The sequence below is a fragment of the Peromyscus maniculatus genome, chromosome 14 (assembly GCF_049852395.1).
Source record: "Peromyscus maniculatus bairdii isolate BWxNUB_F1_BW_parent chromosome 14, HU_Pman_BW_mat_3.1, whole genome shotgun sequence".
In the NCBI taxonomy this organism is placed as follows: Eukaryota; Metazoa; Chordata; class Mammalia; order Rodentia; family Cricetidae; genus Peromyscus; species Peromyscus maniculatus.
Window position 1 is genome coordinate 78725543 of NC_134865.1, and position 15806 is coordinate 78741348.

The following is a 15806-nucleotide window of genomic DNA, read 5'->3' on the forward strand; positions in this document are numbered from 1 at the left end:
TATGGCCCTTCTTCTCTACTCCTGCCCTCACAAATCTGTCTGTGAACCCATCAATACATTTATTTATTTATTTATTCATTCATTCATTCATTCATTCAGTTATTTATTTAGTGTGTGTGTGTGTGTGTGTGTGTGTGTGTGTGTGCACATGTTCATGCCACAACACATTTGTAGAGGTCAGAAGACAATTTGCAGGAGTCTGCTCTCACCTTTCACCATATGGGTCCCAGGGATTGAACTAAGGTCACTAGGTTTGGCCACAAGCTCCTTTACCCACTGAGCCATCTTGCCAGCCCCATGTACTTATCATACTCCTTCACTTTTTTCCTTCCTCCAGCTCTGCTAATCCTTCCTCTTTTTTTTTTTTTCACTCAGACGTCCTAACTTCCCATATATTTATTTCTTCACCTGGCAAAGTCTTTTGTTTCCTGCTGCCAGGCAGGCCCCCCTCAAAAAAAAAAAAAATAAAAATAAAAATAAAAAACCCCTGGCAAGCCTCATCCTTTTATAATCACACAATTTACTCTTTTTTTGTGAATATACGCAAAGTAATTACACTTAGCATTTGGTTATTTACCATGTTTGTTAATCATTTTCCCTGTTAATTTTTATTTTAAATCTTGTCTCGTTAAAAGCAAATCTCAACTCTGTTGAAGGAACGTAAGAGATACAGTCTCCAGAGCTCAGGCCCACGGGGAAATCAGATTTTTCTCAGACTATGCAAATCAACATCAACTCAATGTTTCTGAACCATGCAGCATCTCACCGAATTTACAGAATTGTGTAGAATCCGTGTCTTCCTTGTAGGTCCCTGGAGGTAGGCATCACCTTCCCCACTTTTAATGATGTGGCTAAGAGTTGCTAAGAGAGTCAGGGAAAGCCAGTAATTGGGAGTCGAGACATGTTGGGTTGGATAAACTGGTAGGGGGAAATAAGGATTAGTTTCTATCTATCTATCTATCTATCTATCTATCTATCTATCTATCTATCTATCTATCTATCTATCTATATCTCCTTCCTCTCTCCCTCCCTTTCCCTCCTCCTTCCTCTCCTCTTCCCATATTATCTCCTCCCTCTCTTCCTTCTTCCTTCTTCCTCCCCTTCCTCCAACTTCTTGCTCTTCCTTCCTTCCTTCCTTCCTTCCTTCCTTCCTTCCTTCCTTCCTTCCTTCCTTCTTTCCTTCCCTTTTCAAATACATGACAGTCACTAATTGAGGATAGCACCCAGAGCAGACAAACTGCCAACCAAGGGTGTATTCTCTCCAACACATAGAGGAGAAACAAATTAGTAATGGCAGGTGGACACAAGAGAATAGGCTCAAACTGGCAGACCATGGAGCTCAGTCTCTTTCCATTTATGGCCATTTTTTTTTTTTTGCATATAGAAAGGATAAAGCAACTCACCTACCCATCTTCTGAGTTGGCTTCTGCTGTGTTCACAGTAAATGCTGAGAACCCAAACCTGCCCAGCCGGGTTCTCATCCCACCCTGGACCACACCCTGGATTAGTTGCACTGGAAGCAGATGATGTAATGTGCTTGTGTCCATTGAGTGACTGGATGCCAATGGGGACAGTGCTGAGTGTCTGGGGGCCCCCTGGAGCCTGAGCCCTCCCCAAGCAGGATGGTTTGCTCTTCTAGAATCCATCCCACTCTTAGTTCAAGTTCAGTGTTAGCAAAGCAAGACCAGAGAGACAACTGAGCCTTAGTATTTGAAGCTGGATGAAAGGTTCAGAGAAACCATGTTCATGGATGTTGAGCTTCAGGACCAATAGAGCTTGTCAATTTCACTCTCTGATTTCCTCTACCTGGATTTCTTCTGATTCAAAATACAGACTGAGCCCTTGGGCATGTTGTAATGATGTGAAGATAGCAGGTCCCAGTAGCAGGAAGATGGGGGCAGGGATTTACTTCAAAGTCATTCACAGGTACATACCAAGTTCCAGACCAGACTGAGTACATGAAACCCTCAAAAAACAAAAAAAAGGCAAAAAGAAAAGAAAGAGACCTTAACACCTACTTCCAGTTGATTCAACACCAGAACTTATCAATCAGTGAACACTGTATTTTAATCTTGATAAGCCACTGGAATTCCTTTTCTCTCAGGCTTGCGCATCTTCTACCACAGGCCTTAGCTTGTTATTGAAGATCCCTTAATTCATTTACAAGCATGATTTACATTTGCTTATTCTCCCTTCACTGGTCTAGGGAACATGCCCACAGGCAGAGGGCAGAGAAAGAAGCAAACCACAGAGCAGCAGTGGGACAAGAGGACACACAGGAGAAACTCCCTGTGCTCCATGGACTTCTTCCTGAAGGCACCAAGCTGCAATTTAGAAGTACAGGACACAGAGCTCAGCAAGCAGCTCCTAAACAGGGTAGTCCACAACAACAGGACCCAGTTGACCTGCTGAAATTTATAACCTCAGAGAGTCACTTCTGACTATGGAAGCTATAACCCTGTAGAAAGAACACTGCAGAATGTATCCAGTGTGCACTGAACTGGCATGAGGTGGCATCGGGTGTTTTTTTATCTGAAACAGGGACACAATATCTGAGGGAAATTTCTTGAACGGAGGAAATTTTATCTTGGTTTCTGGTATATGTCTATGGTTGGCTGTCTAGACTGTGGGCCTGGAGTGAGGCAGGACATCATGGTGGCAGGAAGTTATGCCAGGACTGGAGGGGAGGAGCATACCAAGAGCCCATCTTCCCCTGGTTAGACTGCACTCATCAGGAAAACAGATGACAAATGCTGGTAAGGATGTGGGCAAAAAGCCACCCTTGTACGCTGCTGGTGAGAATGTCCATGAGTCCAACCACTACAGAAATTAGCATGGAGCTCCACACAAAGCTAAAAGTAGTTCTCCCATGTGACCCCCCAGTGCTGCCCCTGGGTATTTAGTCAAAGGACTCCAGTCAGCACATCATAGAGATGTCTGTTTATTGCTGTATTGCTCACAGTTGCTTAGACACAGAACCAGCCCAGGTACCCATCAGCGAAGGAACAGATGAAGGTGTGGTGTAGACAGACACACATGGAGTTTCCTTCAGCCATAAAGAAAAATGAAGTTGTAGGGAAATTGGTGGAAGGAGCAGTTCATGTTGGGTGAATTATAAGTCTCTGGAAGGTAAATGTTGCATGTAGCATGTTTTCTCTCATTTGTACTTCTATATTTTTTACGTACACACATGAAATCATGTGTTCACATATGACATGAGAGTATAAGTGAACTTACGTTGAGAACAAAGCTGACTAAAGATGGGGAGGGAGACACAGAATGGTGGCGGGGTTCTGGGGAATATGCTCAGATTACAGTATGCACTCTCATGAGAATTGGCCTTTGAATGGATCGTGGAACAACTAAAAGATCCAGTATAATAAAAACATCTTAAGGTGCCAAAGCTGATCTTTGTCTTTATGACTTTGACACATTGATTCATTGGCATTTCATAGGTAGCAAGACCATTATTAACCTGTTTTTTTCTCTTTCTTTTTTCCTTCCTTCCTTCCTTCCTTCCTTCCTTCCTTCCTTCCTTCCTTCCTTCCTTCCTTTCTTTCCTTCTTTCTTTTTTTTTTGAGACAGGGTTTCTCTGTGTAGTTTTGGTGCCTGTCCTGGATCTCACTCTGTAGACCAGGCTGGCCTCGAACTCACACAGATCTGCCTGGCTCTGCCTCCCGAGTGCTGGGATTAAAGGCGAGTGCTACCACCGCCTGGCTATTAACCTGTTTTTTTAAAAATAAAAAAGATGCCTAAAATTTCCCATTTTCTTTATCTTGGGAGTCTCTGTAGATTTACAGTTTTTCTTACTCATGTTTTGTGTACACTGAAGAAGGAAATCTCATGAATTTATTCTAGAAGATTCTTGAAGGCAAACCCTATCAGTCACTCTTCACATCAAGGTTTGGCTACAGGGAGAACATTAAGTTGTTTGACAGCATCTCAGACTATTGCTTTTGGATTCCAGGAACTGAAGGCCAATATGAAAAGAGGGCTACATAGCCTACTCCAGGGCTGGGTCAGAAGCAGGCTCCTAGCTCCTAGACCTTGGCTTTTACCTTTCCTTTCCTCCTTCCCAAATGCCCAGCACGATGTTTGTGTCCTCTGGGCAATTCCATCAGCCTTCTCTTCTTTCTTCTGTGCCCTGTTTGTGTTTAAGCTCCCAAGGACCAAGAATATATACCATCTGTTTCCTTTGGTCTCAACCCCTGTGGCCATCTAATCTGTTCTGAGGTCTAGGAATCCAGGGAGTCATTGTGTTACCTGGAACTCGGGGGGCAAAGCCCAGCCAGGCCCCACGTGTCCAGTGTGTGCAAATCCTGTCCTGATGGGCTTTGCAGGGATGTGAGAAAGTAGTGTGTCTACAGCTGGTTCCAGCCTGACCGGATTCAGGGAAGCTAAAAGAGTCCAGGTGAGAGAGAAAGCAAGAATATGCCACTGAAGGAGGACACACACACACACACACACACACACACACACACAGAGAGAGAGAGAGAGAGAGAGAGAGAGAGAGAGAGAGAGAGAGAGACAGAGAGAGAGACAGAGAGAGAGACAGAGAGAGAGAGAGAGAGGAACACCATGTGGTTGTAGACTCCTACACTCCTAGTGCAGATCACCCAGGAAACAGTCATATTCTGGGTCTGCTGATGTGTTGGTAGATGGACAGCCTTGGACCTATGTCATGTCTTAAGGCTGTTGAGTATCCTGGGAGCAGCTGATGCTCTGTCTTTGAGAGCATCGTGTTTCCTTCTCCACATGCCCCGGTCCCTGCCTGGAGTCCAGGGGGCATGGGCAGCCCTTTATTCTGTGATCTCTTCATTCTCCTCCCAGACTTTGAATCCTGGACAGCACCGGGATCTTTCTTCAGAGCTATATGTTCTTAAATGTCTTTTTCTCTCTGTTAATTTGCCCGGAGCCAGGTTTTCATCTCAACTCTTAACCAAGAGGCACCCACTGAAATATTCAGCAGCAGGAATTGTGCCCTGGGTCCTTCCTCCTCTTGCCCAGTTCAGTGTCCTTAGAATAAATGTGAGGCAGGTGCTTATACAGTTTGGTAGCAGACAGCAGAATCCACTGGGAACCCCCTCTGGATGAGTGGCAGGAAACCCTGTGAAATCTAGAAGGGTGAGCACTCAGAATGGACCTTTGCAGACACACATTCTCTCTTCCATGAGTTACTTCTGCATGGTGTTGGCCATTAGGATTAGGTACTAGAGGACTCTGACCAAGTCACTGCCTTGTCCCATGCAGCAATGGAAGAGAAAGATATGGACCCCTGTGCATGTGATCACAAGATTCAAAGGAGTTTAAAGTATAACCCAAAATGGGAGAAAAGGGAAGAAGAGTGCCTCCAGGAACCAGAGTTTCCATGTTAAGTCTTCAAGGCTATCCTGAGTTTTTCTGTTGAGGAGGAGTATAAACAGACAGTTCTTTCCTGCTCATCAGTTCTGAAATAACCACTCAGAGGTTTATTGTTGCTTATAAATGCTCAGCTGGTAGCTCACACTAATTACTGACTAGCTCTTACACTTATATTAGTCCATAATTCTTATCTATGTCTGGCCACGTGGCTTGGTACCTTTTCTCAGTATGGCATTCTCATCTTGCTTCCTCTGTGAATGACTGGCAGCTCCTGACCTTGCCCTTCCTCTTCCCAGAATCCCTTCCTGTCCAGCTATTGACCAATCAGTTTTTTATTCACAATGAGAGCAATGCACATTTGCAGTGTATAAGGATTGTTCCACAGCAGAGCAGAAGAACTGGGTGGCAAGGCAAGATGTGAGATGGGTGTGGAAAGGAAGCAAGGGACCTCCAGGCAGATGACAGAGGTAGCAGAGGCAGGGGTGCCCTGAGGTACAGTACCTGGTGCTGTACACGTGCTAATGGACTACCATCTGATGTTGGGCTCCAGGATATTATTAGGATTGGGGAGAGATACTGAAGTAGGAATACAGAGGCCATGGGGTATGGGGCCATGTCCATACCATAGAATTGATGTTCATTCTCCTTGCAAGGCAGAGTTGAGAGGCCGCAGAAAAGGGAAGGTAGTCTGTGACTTTCATGTTCCTGAGGGAGAAGAAAGCTGTAGCTGAAGGCAAGTTTGGAGACATTGAGTTTGGTATGCAGGCGGTAGAGGATAGCTAATAAAGACACAAGCCAAGCAGGAGTGGGAGATGGAAGAATAGAACAGACCAGAAGCCTGAGCATTGGGGACCCAATGCAGCTACCAATCAGCTGACTCTCCCAGGTGGAAGTCGGTGCCTAGACCTGCTGTCACTACTTCTGACCCAGACTTAGTGACCTTGTGAGCTACACAGAAGGATCAGACCTTCCTCATTGGGTTGAATGAACAAATGCAAGGGATAAGATGGTTCTTTCCCCCCGGGGCGGTGGTGGCACACACCTTTAATCCCAGCACTTGGGAGGCAGAGGCAGGCGTATCTCAGTGAGTTCAAGGCCAGCCTGGGCTACCAAGTGAGTTCCAGGAAAGGCACAAAGCTACACAGAGAAACCCTGTCTCGAAAAACAAAAACAAAACAAACAAACAAAAAAAAGATGGTTCTTTCCTCAAAGGTAAGGTGATTGAATCAGAGGTCTTTTGACACTTCAGAGAGTCGTAGTTTGGGATTACATCTGGACCGATCCTCACATGGCATTTCTCGTTTAGATTGGGCTGGTAGGGGGCTGGACAAGTTTTCCAACTCCCCAGTTTTCAATAAAAAGAAGTGTGACAGGGTCAGCCCTGACCACAGTGAGGACTCTGGAGTCTAGCGGAGCAGGCCGTCTTTCTCCACTGTCACAGTGAATGCCCATACATGTGGACAGCATAGTCCTGATTGCTCTCTACAGTGGCTCTTTGTAGTGTCCAGTTTTGTTTGACATCTTATCTCTATCATGAGTGTCCAGTGCCCAGTGTCCAGTATGCCCAATGAGATCCCTCCTGTCTATGCTGAAGTGCTGTGTCCATAAATGTGTGTGTGTGTGTGTGTGTGTGTGTGTGTGTGTGTGTGTGTGTGTGTGACTTTCATGTGAACTTCCATCCCATGACTCTGTCCAGTTCAATACAATGGAGTGGGGGTGGAAGGCTTGTTACTACCAGAGCAAAAAAAAAAAAAAAAAAAAAAAAAAAAACGTAACAAACAGGCATGCAAAGCTAAGAATATAGGTAAATGTGCGCCTATGCTTGTGCATGCACATATTTTTGTCTGTCCATCTATCGTTGGCACCTGCATGTGTACTGGGGACTGTAGAGGAATGGACAGCACTAACTCTTGGAGGCAGGATTTGCTTTTGTTACTGTTATTAATTCAAAGAACTCAGATCCTAGTGACCCAGTTTCCTCATCTATAAAGTAAAAGATAATTGCATTTATTAATAAAACAGTGGGTTGAATGGGAATGCATGAGCAGGAGGAAGCAATTTTAACAACAAACTCCAAAAAAAAAAAAAAAAGCCCCAAATAAACAAATTTGCATTTGCAGGACACTTGGGCCTCCCCACTGTCCCTGAAGCCGTACTGTGTCCCTGGAAGCTGGCAGATTAAAAATATTGATATACACTCCTGCACTGCATGCAGAATTGGCCCCTTGCAGAAGAGGGGAAGTTGACAGCCAGCTCCCGTAGCCTTCTTAGCAGCCCATCCCTGCCAGACAGCACACAATGTGAGGTGGCCGGCTGAATTCTCATATTTTCTCCAAGAGTTGTACTCCTCATGACGGCTAACAGTGTCTGGACCACATGTGAATCTTACCTATAATTTTTCTCCCAAAGGAGAAATAGCAGCTTTTCTAGAAAAGGTTTTCATGGCTTGGGTTCTGATGCACCTGGGAATCCCCCACACATTTATTTCTAGTCTTCAATATTTGCCCTGTTGCTATCTGAGTCACTTACATCAAACCAACAAATTCAGTGGCTTGAAAGAACACAGGATTCTTATCTGCTTTTTTGTTGGTTGGGAACATGGGTGTGGCTGGCCTGGGTTCCCTACTCAGAGCCCAGTAGGCAGGAGTTCAGGGAAGCCTCTCTCTTCAAACTTACAGGATATAGCCCAATCAATGGAAGAATGGTTGGGTTGTATCTTACAGACAAATCCTACTAAACATGAGTTTCATTCACTGTGAGTAGGAATCGTGAGATTCTGGCCTTCTCTCCCTGCATTTCTGCAGGTCTCCTAAATGTACAATCTGTTTGTCTCTTCTGTTAGCTCAGGGGTCTAACTACATTTCAGTGCAGAGATATGATTTTGACCTGGGTTTTGACAGATGAGTAGGAGTTTGACTGAAAAGGAAGAACAGACCAGTCTGGGAAGGGGTGATTGACATGTCAGGTTCAGAGTGATAGCTCCTGCCTTTCTGCGCCTGAGAAAGTGGGTAAAGAATTCTGAGTGGATAAGAGTGTCTGCTCCAAAACCGTGAAGACCTGAGTTATATTCTCCAGTTCTCATGTGAAAGGCTGGGCATGGGCATACCTGTGCCTGAAGCTCCAGGAATGTAGAGCTGAGATTTGAGGATCCTTGGGGCTTGCTGAATCCTAGTTTAATGCCAGGTTCGATGACAAAACTGCTCTCAAGGGAATAAAATCGAGAGGAGAGCAAGACCTGACCCCTTGTCCTCTGACCTCCACACCAGGGCATGCACCTGCACACATGCATGCATGAGTATCCAACACACAACTACAACAATGGAAAGAATAGAAAGGTGTTCATTAAAATTACTGTTAGTGTCTCCTAAGAGATCGGGAAAAGTGCTAGTCCCTTTCAAGGCTCATGGGCGATGGCACAGTTGATAAATGTGGGCATTGATCGTTTCTGCTTCCAACCGGTGTCTGGCTATTCTCTCTTTTACCTTACTTCATTCCCTTAATATTGATGCAACCTGGACCAAAAGGTCTGCTTCTGCTTCGATCCCCATAAAAAGCCCCGTGGAATTCACATTAGCACGTCCATAAAAGTCAGGGAGGCTCTGCAAACGACTTGGAGTTTAAATCCGGGAGTGGAAACCTTAATCACGATTTAATATAACTAAGTATGCACATACTTTATGGTCAATCATCCAGACCATTTACAGGGTCCCTTGGCTTTGAAATGACTGTATCTCTGAAGGAGCCGCCGATGAGCCTTGCCTGACATGACATATATTGAAATAGACTGTGGAGCAATCACTTAGGGATGAAAATCTTGCTTCAGTGGTAGTGAACCAAAGCTAAGAGGCAAATTATTCAATTACAGTAAATTTACAGTAGCTTAATATTTGATAAAAGTGGTTCTTCCCTCATCAGACCATCTTACTGAAAACGTTTGAGCAGCCAAATAGCTCCGGAAGCTCTCAAGATGTTTTAAGTACTTATTAAGAAAATTCATCTGGCTTAATCTTATAGGAGCATTGAGTTAGAATGTATTTTTTAAAATTACGGATAATTGTCAGGTACTTTCTATATGCTTCTGAGGCCTTGACATTAACCTATTGATTTTCTGCAGCCAGCAGGGGCCTGTGTGGGTGGACCCTACAGTGACACCGATAGGAGTAAGCCCTGCTTGAAGTGGAGGGTAGAGCCTCGCACGTGGGCCCGGATGCCCTTCCCTCCTTTGGCGTTGCAGGTGAAACTCTGTTCCAGTGCCTGTGTTACTGAGATGCAGGAGACAGCGGGAGAAGGTGGGCGACACACTCAGCTCATTTTCAATGAGAAGTCAGTTGTGTGTTTTGTTGCTCACTTTTTGAGATATTCAGTGTATGGTGTGTGTGTGTGTGTGTGTGTGTGTGTGTGTGTGTGTGTGTGTGTGTGTGTGTGCTCACCCATGTGGGCATGTGTTGAAGTGAGAAGTCATTGTCAGATGTCTTCCTCTATTGCTCTCCCCCTTAGGACTCTTTGAAGAAGACTCTTTCACTGAATCTGGGGCTCATCAGTTCTGCTAGACTGGCTGGCCAGAGATGGCCTGCTCCCTCTGCACTACAGCTCTGGGATTGTCAGCACTGCCATGCCCGGATTTTGCATAGATGTTAGGGATCCATACTTGCCTAGGTGGCATGTTACCAACAGAACCACCTTCTTGGTCCCTGCTTATTACATTTTAAATCTTCTAATTCAGCTCAAGATTCTCCATTTCTTTCTTTGTTGTTATTTGGGTATTTAAGTGTGTGTGTGTGCACGTGTGGAAGTGTGTATGGAAGCCAAAGATTGGCATTGGGTGTCTCCCTCAGATGCCCTCCATCTTGTGTTTAGGACAGGGTTTCTCACTGAACCTGGAGATTTCCAATTCTGCCATTATGGCTGCTCAGTGAGCGCCAGGAATCCCCATGTCTCTGCCTCCCAATTGCTGGGATTACAGTTTCATGCCCCTGTGTCTGTTTTGTTTTGGTTTTGGATTTTTGTTTTTGTTTTTTTTTTGGGGGGGGGTATATGCTTAAGATTGAACCCAGGCCCTCAAAATTGCATGGTAAGCAGTTTGCTGAGTGAGCCATCTCCTTAGCCCACAAGAGTCTCCATTTCTGGTAAGCTCCAGGGAGGTGGATGCCCCCCTTTCTGGCCTGTACCAGCTTTGTGACTCACAGGAGAATGAGACACATTATAATGGTGGAGTCGCTGATGTGACCCCTGGCTCACAGGCCCATAGGATATAACAGACCATATTGTCCTAAGTTCCCTAAGATTTCTGGCTGGGTACATCTGAGATGCTCAACTCCTTTGAGGAGATTTCAGTGCATTGTATTGAGAAACACTCTGGCTATTGGACTGGAATGCTCTGCAGGGAGCTGGCTGAGATGCCCATCTCCTTGACCAGAGGCATCTAAATGTACACATTGCTCTGTAGCTTGCCTTAGAGTTGAGACCTTAGAGATAACTGTTCTCTCTTGGCCAAACCCCTTCCTGCCATGCAAAAGCAGCAGGGAATGTTGATTTTCCTAACTTCCACAAGCAGAGGCAGACTTCTTAATCCAGGCCTAGTTAAGCTTCCCCTATTGCTCAGGCACTTGTCGTCAAATATAAAAGAGGCAAGGAGAGGGGGTGGAAGTGCTAATTAGGCCTTGTCACAATCCAGCTACTGTGATGAGAAGTCCTAGTATGCAAATCAGATTAAACCCATCCCAAGCTTCGCAGGCCTGCCAGGGCAGGAGTAGGGGAACAGGGCTGACAACCTCATCTTGAAGTAAAAAGGCAAAAGCTGGCCTGGTCACCTGTGTGTTCATCTGCTCTGCAGTGCCTCCCCAGCTCCAGGGCTGAGAGTCAATTAGGCAAAAGAGGAGATGTGAGCATGCAGCATGTGCAAAATGTGCCACATTCTGAGCCACTGGGTTGCAGCTGTATTCAGAGTTAAAGTGAGCTAATGGCGTTAAACACATATGCACACACACACACACACACACACACACACACACACACACACACACCATTCAGCTCTGTATAAATGTCACGGTATTAACCACCAAATATGGAGAATTATGAACGTAAGTGGCCCTTCTATAATAAAGCTCATTATTAATAGGCCTATTAGCTCAGCATTCGCTGAGACTGACAGCAACTTCTTTCCACAGCAGCTGCTTGCTCTCTTTTACATCCAAGACCCCTTCTGACATCTCAATGTATATTAAAAGGCAGAGAGTGGGGTGGGGGTGGCAGGGAGGCAGGATGAGAGAAAGGAAGGGAGATTGTGTCAAAAGGGAACGGAACGGGGGAGGGGAGTTACCTTGCACGGGGCATGCATTATAAATAACAGTGAGCACGACGGAGTGTTTATCAAGGGCAGCTATGTTACATGGGAGATTTTAAACAAGTACCAGAAAACATGGGACACCAGGCAAGAGCAAATTTCCGATTAGTGACTTTAAAAATTATATAGCCATGTCCCCAATGCACCCTGAAACATACCTTCAGTAAAAATTGTAATGTGTCTAAAATTGAAATATAATTTTATTGGCTAGATGTAAAGTAAGTCCAATCGTGTAAATGTTACAAGAAAGGTGTCCTGGATGGTTTTTTGTCAATTTGGCACAAGCCTAGGCAGATCTGAAAAGAGGGAATCTTGACTGACAAAATGCTTCCATTAAATCAGCCCATAGGCAGGTCTGTAGGGCATTTTCTTGACTGGTGATTAATGTGGGAGGGCCCTGCTCACCTGGGGCAGTACTACTCTGGGCAAGTGGTCCTGGGGTAAGAAATCAGGCTGAGCTAGCCAGAGGAAGCAAGCCAGAACAGCATTCTTTCGTGGCCTCTACTTCAGTTCCTGGCCTGACTTCCTTAGTGATGAACTGTGACCTGGAAGTATAAGCTGAAATAGACCCTTTTTCCCCCGGTTGTGTAGATGTAACCAACCGTCTTATTAAATAAGAAACACAGAACCAATGCAAAGAAGAAAGCCAAGAGATCAGAGCTAAGAGCCTTACCCGTCTACTGCAGCTAGCCTCTTCAGCCAAGAGACCTACTTCCTGTGTTTTTGTCTTTATATAGACTTTCTGTTCTGCCTTCTCATTGGTTGTAAACCCAACCACATGACTGCCTCATCGCTGCCTGTCTGTCCAGACCTCCAGGTCTTCTATGGTTGGTATTGAGATTAAAGGTGTGTGCCTCCAATGCTGGCTGTATCCTTGAACACACAGAGATCCACCTAGCTCTGCCTACCAAGTGCTGGGATTAAAGGCATGTACCACCACCGCCCAGCTTTTGCTATGGTTCTAGTAGCTCTGACCCCTGGGCAACTTTATTTATTAACATACAAATCACATTTTAGTATAAATAAAATATCACTACACAGTTGCTTTTGTTCACAGTCTTTATCACAGCAACAGAAATCTAACTACAACAGAACTGCATACTGATTGCTAATGTGAATTTTCAACTTGGCAGGATCTAGACTCAGCAGGGAAGGGAGGTGGACCTTTGGGCATGCTTGTGGGGGAATTATCCTGAACACATTAATTGATGTGGAAAGGTCCATCTCAGTTGTGGATGGGACCATCCCCTGAACTGTTTAAGGTGGAGAAAGCAAGCTGAGCATGCTTTCTTGTTGCCCTCTGCTTCCTTGCTGTGGCTGCCATGAGCTCCACCTGACTTGACTTCCCCGCCATGATCTGACTTTGAACTGCGAGTCAGGATGAACCATTTCTCCCTTAGGTTATTTTTGTCAGGGTGTTTTATTGCAGCAGCAGGATAAGAAGCCAAGACAGGTACTAAGACTTAATGGGACAAAGTTTAAGGTTAGACCTTCTACAGGATCCAGTCTCTGACCTTGAACACAGCTTAATGTAGAGCTGTGTTCGAACCATCTTCCCAGGAGACATTCTACATCCTTTGTGATGGACTGAGCTCAGTTTGAGCCTTATCTTATCTGTTTCCCCAGAATTTTATGTAGCCTTTTACTGAACCCACTTTGCAGATGATGTCAAAGTTTTGAGCCACTGAGGGACAGTAGCAAGTCACCGTGGTCATTTACCCAGCAGGCACTGGACACCTATTCCATACCAGGTGCTCTGTGGGACACTCATGGAGATGAAGCCAGGATAGACTCTCTTGGAGACCAGACATGTGAACCAAGTGAGTCAAAGCTTCCAGGCAAGCCCGAGCCAGCTGTGAATGCTCCTCTGTCCAGCTGAGCACTGTCAGCCTCTCTTTTGGAGAAAAGGTCACAGAGTGGAGACCTTCTAAGGAACAGATATCACAGACTGAAGATAAAAAAAAGTCTTAAAGAGACTCTGGGATTTCTAGATGCAAAAAAAATAATGTTGTATTTTCAGCTTTAAAAATATTATAAAAAGTCCTGGGGGAATGAGTTGCTAAGTGAAGAAAGATGAGAAATTTAATAACAAGGAATCCATAGAGGCCAGCTTAATATCACACAGAAAAATGATATGTGAGGACGGCCACCAGTCTCAGCTCAGGATGAAATGATGGAGAACAAATGGCTTGACATTTGCTTAATGAGTGAGAACCCAACACCTAGTGTGTGCCGAACACCCTGACAGAAAAGCCCAGGCCTGCTCTGGGATGTGAGATTTCCCCTCTGCTCTTCCTTTTCCTCATCTATAAAATGGGACCAACCTCTACACCGCAAATCAGGTGTGAGTGTAGAGGTGTTGGTGCACTCATAACTGGAAATTCATCTGTGGAATGCTTATGGCCGTCACTTGCTTGAGTTGTAGCCCCAGCAAGCGTTTAAAACAGCTGAACATGGTAGCCTAACCCCATAATCCTGACCTCAGGAAGAGGCAGCAACAGGAGGATCCTTGAGGCTTACTGGACAGATAGACTTGCTGGACCCATGAGGTCTAGACTCAGGGAGAGACAGTCTCAGAAAGAAAAAAAATTGGCAGAGAGCTGAAGAGGAAGACATCAAGCATCAACCTCTTCCCTGTGAAGGCAACTCATGGACTTGTGTGTGTGCATCTACATATGAAATTGTGCACATTTATACAAACATACTGCACTTACTCCTCACACATACACAAACACATACATGTGCATACACACATATACACACATGCACACACATGCACACAAAGTTAGCTCTAGTGGTAGAATGCTTCCTTATCATAAATGAGACCTCAGGTTCAATCGCTGCAATATCTACAACTAGAGGATATATGCATACGTACACATGTACACACACACATACATACATACATACATACATACATACATACATACATACATAGATTATATGCATTTATCTATAAGATTCTAAAAGTAAATTCTAACATATACTAACTGTTCACCGAATTTTGGCTCTCACCATTGTTGGGAGTTAGGAAAATCACACTAATATTACATATGATGTTGTCATGTGATGAGGGGTCAATTCAGAGCACAGGGCTGTTAACATAGCAGTAGTGAGAGACTCTGGACATGCAGGTACATCCCATCTGCTGTTCACAGACCACAGGGAACTGAGTATAACTGAATGAGGCACAAGCAAAAGCTGTACATTTTCTTGTTTTCATTTCATTTTTTGAGATTATAAATAACGTAATTGCAACATTTTCCCTTCCCTTTCCTCCTTCTAAACCTTCCTATGTACACTTCATGCCCTCCTTCAAATTCATGGCCTGTTTTTTCAATAATTGTTATTGTATGCATGCATGTATGTGCATATACATATATATTCCTAAATATAGCTTGCTCAGCCTGTATATAGTTGCTTGTATGTATGTTTTCAAGGTTGACAGCTTGGCACTGGATAATCAGTTAGTGAGACTGCCTCTCCTGCTCTCATCTTGCCTTAGCTGCCTGCAGTTCTTTGTGTAGGGTGGAGGCCTTGTGGGCTTTTCCCTGTCCACTTTAGTATGTCCATTGATGTCATCCTTGCTCAGCTCATGTTTGGGCAGTCGTTTTGCTGAGACTTTATGGGTGTAGCTTTTCATATTATTAGGAGTTACAGGCTCATGGCAAACTCGCTGGTCCTCTGACTCTTAAAATCTCTGTGTCCCCTTGTCCTTAAAATATTACAATGGTTTTATGTTATGTATATCAATTGCATGGTTCTCAAGTATAGAGGAGAGTGTTCTGTGACATAAAATTCTGGACAGACCACAAGTGGAGAATTGAGGAAGCCTTCATCAGCCATGGTTTTGTGGCCTTCCTTGCCCCAGCAGGTTGGAGGACAGACATTCCAGATTTAAAATGAGAAAGCATACATAAATTTGTTGAAGCCGTTACCATGACTACACATCGATAAGTGATTGGGTTGTATGTGGCAGCCTCTTACTGCTGGTCAACTCTCTTGACTAGAACAACAGGTGATCTGTGCAGCCGGTGCCCAGTGATACAGAGAGGGATAGGAAGGCTGGATGAGAGCAAAGGGCCAGGCTAGGATAGACTCA